The sequence below is a fragment of the Acipenser ruthenus genome, chromosome 7 (genome assembly GCF_902713425.1).
Source record: "Acipenser ruthenus chromosome 7, fAciRut3.2 maternal haplotype, whole genome shotgun sequence".
NCBI classification, from domain to species: domain Eukaryota; kingdom Metazoa; phylum Chordata; class Actinopteri; order Acipenseriformes; family Acipenseridae; genus Acipenser; species Acipenser ruthenus.
In genome coordinates this window covers 28,142,600-28,151,142 of record NC_081195.1, presented here as the reverse complement: position 1 = coordinate 28,151,142, position 8,543 = coordinate 28,142,600, and the positions used below count along the sequence as shown (strand labels likewise).

The window sequence follows — 8,543 nt, the reverse complement described above, 5'->3', positions numbered from 1 at the left end:
TCCAGCCCTCCCTTGTTCATTACGTGTAAAATTGAATGACGCATATTCTCGCTGAGTGTGTGTGTTTCGTGCGCATGTGCGGTGTAAAGGAACCGCCCCCCTATTTAAGTCACAGAACGAGTTTTTGGAATCATTCAGCTGCTGCAGTTTGAAGAGCGAGGAAGCAATGAGAGGGAGAGATTTCTGGCTGTAGCGTTTTGTCCGGGAGATTTTTTTTTTTTGAAAACGGTAAGAGAGAGGAGAGAGCGAGCGAGCACTTTTTTCAGAAATTGTACTCTGAAAAACACTCCAAGTTTTACTGTGTATAATGTTTGTTTAAATGGTGAATAAGATGTTTTTTGTTTGTTTTTTCTTTATGTTTTTTAATAATTTCTTTTTAAACTTTCTCTTTTCATTAACTGTCTATATATATATATATATATATATATATATATATATATATATATATATATATAATTTCTGTGACCCCCTTTTTAAAACGACAAAACACTCCAAGTTTTACTGTGTATAAAGTTTGTTTAAATGCTTTTTAAATGGGGAATAATGTGTTTTCTTTTCTTCTTTTTGTTTTGTTTTTTTCTTTGTTTTTTTAATAATTTCTTTTTAAACTTTCTCTTCATTAAGTGTGTCTTATGTAAAAAAAAAACTTTAACGTTGTCTGCACAAAGCATAAGTTAACATAAGCATTTATGAAAACATGGGTATCCCACTATTCCGATTACGTAAATAACATATTAAACATGAATTTTTTTGTCCATATCTTATAAAAAGATGTGCCATAAGTTTATAGGTATATATATATATATATATATATATATATATATATATATATATATATATATATATATATACAGTGCCTTGCGAATGTATTCGGCCTCCTTGAACTTTGCGACCTTTTGCCACATTTCAGGCTTCAAACATAAAGATATGAAACTGTAATTTTTTGTGAAGAATCAACAACAAGTGGGACACAATCATGAAGTGGAACGAAATTTATTGGATATTTCAAACTTTTTTAACAAATAAAAAACTGAAAAATTGGGCGTGCAAAATTATTCAGCCCCCTTAAGTTAATACTTTGTAGCGCCACCTTTTGCTGCGATTACAGCTGTAAGTCGCTTGGGGTATGTCTCTATCAGTTTTGCACATCGAGAGACTGAAATTTTTGCCCATTCCTCCTTGCAAAACAGCTCGAGCTCAGTGAGGTTGGATGGAGAGCATTTGTGAACAGCAGTTTTCAGTTCTTTCCACAGATTCTCGATTGGATTCAGGTCTGGACTTTGACTTGGCCATTCTAACACCTGGATATGTTTATTTGTGAACCATTCCATTGTAGATTTTGCTTTATGTTTTGGATCATTGTCTTGTTGGAAGACAAATCTCCGTCCCAGTCTCAGGTCTTTTGCAGACTCCATCAGGTTTTCTTCCAGAATGGTCCTGTATTTGGCTCCATCCATCTTCCCATCAATTTTAACCATCTTCCCTGTCCCTGCTGAAGAAAAGCAGGCCCAAACCATGATGCTGCCACCACCATGTTTGACAGTGGGGATGGTGTGTTCAGGGTGATGAGCTGTGTTGCTTTTACGCCAAACATAACGTTTTGCATTGTTGCCAAAAAGTTCGATTTTGGTTTCATCTGACCAGAGCACCTTCTTCCACATGTTTGGTGTGTCTCCCAGGTGGCTTGTGGCAAACTGTAAACGACACTTTTTATGGATATCTTTAAGAAATGGCTTTCTTCTTGCCACTCTTCCATAAAGGCCAGATTTGTGCAGTATACGACTGATTGTTGTCCTATGGACAGAGTCTCCCACCTCAGCTGTAGATCTCTGCAGTTCATCCAGAGTGATCATGGGCCTCTTGGCTGCATCTCTGATCAGTCTTCTCCTTGTATGAGCTGAAAGTTTAGAGGGACGGCCAGGTCTTGGTAGATTTGCAGTGGTCTGATACTCCTTCCATTTCAATATTATCGCTTGCACAGTGCTCCTTGGGATGTTTAAAGCTTGGGAAATCTTTTTGTATCCAAATCCGGCTTTAAACTTCTCCACAACAGTATCTCGGACCTGCCTGGTGTGTTCCTTGTTCTTCATGATGCTCTCTGCGCTTTAAACGGACCTCTGAGACTATCACAGTGCAGGTGCATTTATACGGAGACTTGATTACACACAGGTGGATTCTATTTATGATCATTAGTCATTTAGGTCAACATTGGATCATTCAGAGATCCTCACTGAACTTCTGGAGAGAGTTTGCTGCACTGAAAGTAAAGGGGCTGAATAATTTTGCACGCCCAATTTTTCAGTTTTTTATTTGTTAAAAAAGTTTGAAATATCCAATAAATTTCGTTCCACTTCATGATTGTGTCCCACTTGTTGTTGATTCTTCACAAAAAATTACAGTTTCATATCTTTATGTTTGAAGCCTGAAATGTGGCAAAAGGTCGCAAAGTTCAAGGGGGCCGAATACTTTCGCAAGGCACTGTATAATATATAAAAAACCTATATTCAATAAGCATATCTGTCTTGTAACCATCATAAAATCCATGGCCCCTCATTATATATTTATAATTTTATAAATACACGCCCCCTCATTATATATTCATAAATATCCGCCCCCTCATTATATATTCATAAATACAACCCCCCCTCATCAATTAAACTTTTGACAGAAGCTATAGTAATATTACTACTGACATTAGATCCCCTGGAAGATCACAATATTCTTTATTTTTCTATTGTATATCTGCCACAGAATATACACAGTTATATATTTTTAGTGTAATAAACTATTAAATAATTACTTAGTGTCATCTATAGCTGGGTAATATGTTTAGCAATTATCAAGTGGAAAATATTTATTGATTTTACTTTTTTCAGGTGCAATGTGATCACTGCAACAGACGGGCACACACTGAATGCACTCCGTACTCTGCTGAAGAGTTCTCAACAGACGGGCACACACTGAATGCACTCCGTACTCTGCTGAAGAGTTATCAACAGATGGGCACACACTGAATGCACTCCGTACTCTGCTGAAGAGTTATCAACAGACGGGCACACACTGAATGCACTCCGTACTCTGCTGAAGAGTTATCAACAGACGGGCACACACTGAATGCACACTGTACTCTGCTGAAGAGTTATCAACAAACGGGCACACACTGAATGCACTCCGTACTCTGCTGAAGAGTTATCAACAGACGGGCACACACTGAATGCACTCCGTACTCTGCTGAAGAGTTATCAACAGACGGGCACATACTGAATGCACTCCGTACTCTGCTGAAGAGTTATCAACAGACGGGCACACACTGAATGCACACTGTACTCTGCTGAAGAGTTATCAACAGACGGGCACACACTGAATGCACTCCGTACTCTGCTGAAGAGTTATCAACAGATGGGCACACACTGAATGCACACTGTACTCTGCTGAAGAGTTATCAACAGACGGGCACACACTGAATGCACTCCGTACTCTGCTGAAGAGTTATCAACAGACGGGCACACACTGAATGCACTCCGTACTCTGCTGAAGAGCTATCGCATGATTTTTCATTTATGTGCAAAAAATGTAAAGTCAATGGGTAGAAGAATGTCTTTGCTCTGTTCTTTTTTAGTTGTTTAGTTCGGCTTCCACAGCATACCTGGAGAAGCCGATTGTTATTGCTGGGATTTCTGTTGTTCTTTTTCTGCCACAAAAACAGTAATTAGCTAAATAAATAATAACTTCCTCAAGATGTTGTCTCTGATCCATCTACCCTGCAATCTAAAGCTGCACACAAAGCCTTCTTTTCTGTCTTTGACACATCTACATTGCACTTCCAAATGCACATCACCATTATCAGTTTCATTCTTCTACCCCTCCAAATGAGATACCCAGGATGTAGAGCAGTAAAACCTGTACATTTCAATTAAAACACAGGTTAGCCCATTTGGAGCAATCTTTTCTTCTCATCCAAATGAGCTATCCAGGATTTAGAGCATTAAAACCTGTACATTTCAATTAAAACACAGGGTTTGTTTCATATATATGGGTCTAAAAGTAAGAACTGTTCCAATTATTACATCTAATTGTAAAACACTGACACCTCAGCACAGTGTTGCTACAGATTCCCTTCACCACTCTACATTATTCACACCTGTAGCTCCAGACCAGGCACGCTATATTCAAGCTTTTTTTTCATTATTTATCTCTCAAGGGTTTCCTACGGTTATTGTATTATTTGCTTATTTGTATGGGTTATACACATCTATCTCCATATATTAATAGGAGCAAAACAGTTCAATATTCTACACGTTAAATACGGAAGTGGTGGAGCGGCGACCCCCCGAGCACTACACCCCTGCGTACAACACCTTTGTCAACCAATTGTTTTTAATTTCACTGCGATTTTCAATTACAGTTTGAGTGCATACGCGTATATTCTTGATAAACAGGTTTTCATTTAAATAATTTATATATACAGTATATATGGATGTCTACCGTGTTAAGGACAATGCATAAATTGAAGAGTTTATACTAGTTTTTATTTGAATTAATAGTTTGATTAATAATTTTAAATGAACAAAATGCTATATTAGCTTAAATCAGTTGTTTGTTTTATACTAAGTGTTTTGTTCTCGATTTGAATAGGAGTGCTCATTGCAATGTTTAAGATTGTCATTTGTTACATTTTAGTCCATGTCTTTAGTCAAAAACATGGATCCGCTGTTTATCCTGAAACATGATGGTGCAATTGCAACAGACAATCTGAAGTTTAAACCTAAGGTTTAAATCCATTTATGCACCGATAAGTTTATAATTGTATTTTTTTATTATTTTTGTCAGTAATGAAATGCCCGTTGGGAATGCAGTGCCCATAGTGCACTGATTGCCTATAATTAGTAATATAAAAAGAAATAATATCTGTGATTAAACTACAGTTAAGATTATACAAGTGCCCGGGTGTGCCTTCCCTAAAAAAAGATTGAGAACCACTGGAGTATTGTACTGATATGATCGACAGCGGTAGTGTATTTACATATACAGTGATAGGTCTTCTTCACTGCTCCACAGGGAGATCTTCCTGTAGCTCATAGCTGAGGCGGGGCAAACAGTTCTTTTTAACTGTAATTTCTGCCCGTTTTTATGCAGCTGCCCAGTCAGCTGAATCTCGATGTTGCTAATTGTATAGAGACTGTTCATTTACTGAGAAATCATAGCAGGCTACAATTAACATTTTAGGTGCGTATTTAGAATTCATTATTATTATTATTAAAAAAACCCATTCAGGCGACACTCAAAACCTTACAATCTGGGCTTAATCATGATGTTCACCTGGGTGAGTAGAATGAAAAACATAACGCATTTCTGTGTATTGTGCATAAAACAATGTATGTATTCAGTGTTTTGAAATGTTATAGCGGCACTAAATTCATAGTTTTAACTGTATAGTAACACATTTTAATATATTTTATTAGACGTAATGCAAACTTTGAAATTATTTTTAAATTGTGCGCATGCGCATGCACAATATCTCGCTTGTCACAACACGTGCACTGTTCATTTATCAAAGCGGGTTCCAGACGATTTTTAATCTCCGCGGATACGCACAGAGCTGGTCATTTAGGTTAAACTTCAGCGAACTCCGTGAACTTTTAATAATTCTGCAAAAATAAACAACTTAACATATAAAACAATGCATTTTTAAAGTTGTAAAGTAGCCTATACGAACAGCAGCACTGCCTAAACCATAATAATGTGACTCGTATTAAGAAAACAAGAGAAACATGTTTTCACGACTGAGTTCCAGGTTTTCCCTAGGAGGCACAGTTTTTCATGGCTGCAAAACAGTCGTGAAAACATGTTTCTCTTGTTTTCTAATACGAGTCGCATTATTATGGGTTAGGCAGTGCTGCTGTTCCTATAGGCTGCATGCGCACAACAAACAGGGGGGCATTATTTACAGTATTACAATACCGTATTTAAAATATAGCACTTCATCCACAAAAAAAACAGTCTATATTTGACATTTTATTTGTTCTGTGACGGGCAATCGTTTAGCCTGGAAAAAAATTAAATAAAGTACGTGAAAGCACATATACGCGTTTATCATGTTTCCCACACAGCACTGCTTCTGGTGTGCCCTATTTATATTGTGATTTAGACAGACACCGCCTGGATTCAATAAGCGGTACTCATAACACGCTCTCAGACATTTAGTAAAGTTAGCACCTTTAAGTGAATATGTTTTTTTTTTTTTATTATTTATTTTTTATCAAATGTCATATGCATTTACGCTAAATTATTTTAATTGCTCAAAAGGCTAAATTTGAACGAATGTGGCAAAGTTTGCGAGGAGCGTTAGGGTTTTGCAGTGCGCAGAATGATTCTATAAAATGCGCTTATAGCTAAATGCCTGTCCTCAGCAACCTCAGTTTAGTTAAAGAGCTGCGTGGGGCCAGTTTACATTGCAGTGCCCACTGGGCTCAACCCGTAAAATAACCCTGTTGTTGCATTCTCCAAAGGCTCCCTTTACTTTTCAAGCCCCCCTCACCCGGCAATTCTACAAGATATAAGGACACAGCTGACTGTTGATTTTATTTTTTAATTTCTCATTAATACCAGAAGTAGGCCTACCGGTATACATGCTTGATCTGCATTCCATGCCATTGTCTGTACTGTGCCATGATATAGGCAAGGGGCATGGTGAGGCAGGGCAGCTGGAAGGGGGAGACTTTCAACAGGAGAATGATAAAGGGATACATGCGCAGATCGGGGCTTCCAAATCAATGAGTGTTTTCGGCATTATGGATTTGTTTTACACTCTATACTATAAATATGTGTATGTAGCTACTGTATAGTATTGACGGTCACGACACCACGTTAGTAAAAAGAGACCGGGCGCGTTTGTATGTAGCGTAATTCTCTTAACAGGCTCTGAGACACTTAGTAAAGTTAGCACCTTTAAGTGAATATGGTTTTTATCAAGTCCCTCCCTCGAGGTATTAGGGGAGAGAATTCGAATACAATTCCATGGATTTATACCATTATTATTATTTGTATGTAAATGACTCGCACGCGGTATCTTTTTCCGCGCGATTCATTTCGCATGTAAAGCCATTTGCAGCCTGTTAGTGAATATGGCAGGTGTATAAATTACACAGTAAAGGGCTTCGTGAGTGGTAAACTGGTTACCGCTATTTATTGCACAAGGCCCTAAGTATGCTTTCTGTGCACCTCTGAACAATGGTCTACATTTATTGCACCTTGCTTTTCTAGCTGCCTTTTTTAATTCCTTTAAAAACTTTCATTTTATTAAAAAAATGACTAACCGGTGTCCAATCACACAAGAAAACAGCAATGCAACGCAAGTTTATCCTGCAGTCTGCTACAGCTCCGTGCCGATTCAGTCGTTTCTGGAAATTGAAAGAGCAAGATATTGTAGCGACCTGGCCGAAGTGAAGGGACTTTTGTGTGCTGTGTGTCTTGTTCGTGGTTTGTGTATTGTGAGGCGAGCCCACGCCGATGGGGGGGGTGGGGGTGGGATTTGTATGTAGTTGACCAGTCAGCTCTTTTCGTAGCTGAGGTTAGGTTGTGTTATGTCAGGTCCGGTTGGCATGCCGGCGGGTGAAGCGCAGGGATTGGTGGGCGTGCTGAAAGGGGGGAGGAAAAAGGGCTGGGGAAGGGGAGCAGCAGGTTAGAGGTGAAGAGAGTGAGATACAGAGAAGATTGGGAGATTATCTGTGTTAGAGGCGTGGGTCCCAGCCGATAGTGATTTGTAAAATAAAGGACAATAAAACCGGAACGCTGTTCAAAAGCAACTTGTCTGTCCGTCTGTCTGCACTAAACGGTATCGACCGAAAGACCACCGCTCGCTACAACTGGTGTCAGAGCGTGGGATTTGATCCACGCAGCCGGTCTTAAGATGGAGCAGACAGCGGAGCGCTTTGGAGCGGTGCCCAGACACAGAGGGGAAGGAGAGAGCGTGAGAGCGGCGCTGGAGGAGCTGCGGCAACGGGGAAAAGAGGTCGGTGAGGCGATAGCGGGAAAGCATGGGGTGAGACGCAAGATGGCCGCGCTGCTCGGCAGCAACGTGGGGGCTACGCCGGCAGAGAAGGCAGAGAAGGCAGAGGGCATAGGGCAGAAGTGCGGGCACGTTGAAGAGGACGTAAACAAAACGGTCTCTGGAGCACCGCGGGAGGCAGGTGAGCGAAACTGGGAGAGGTTTAAGAAGGATTTTGAACAGAAAGCCCGGTTAAATAACTGGAATGGTGAAATGAAACTGATGCAATTAACAAGATGTTTAAGTGAAGAGGAGTTTGAAGAAGTAGACCGGGCTTTGGGCAAACAGACAGTTGCATATGAGACTGTGATAGCATGTTTAGATGAAATGAGCTTAGTTAGGGCCCGACATGGCCGCTGCTCCGCCGGCAGCAAGGAGGCTGTATTTGAGGGGGGAGACGCAGAGCAGGCCACGGTACAGAGGGGGGTGACAGACCGCCGTGTGGAGGTGAAGGCCGGGCGGTATGATGGACGGTCCGACTGGGAGGCCTACCGGG

At 40.0% G+C, this 8,543-nt stretch overlaps 1 long non-coding RNA gene across 1 annotated transcript; it reads left to right on the top strand.

The window, feature by feature from the left end:
• Window positions 1-3,737, top strand: LOC131737585 (uncharacterized). Its single transcript, XR_009329234.1, has 2 exons — window positions 1-228; window positions 2,877-3,737. It is a non-coding gene; the product is annotated as an uncharacterized LOC131737585 (long non-coding RNA).
• The last annotated feature ends 4,806 nt before the right edge of the window (window positions 3,738-8,543 follow it).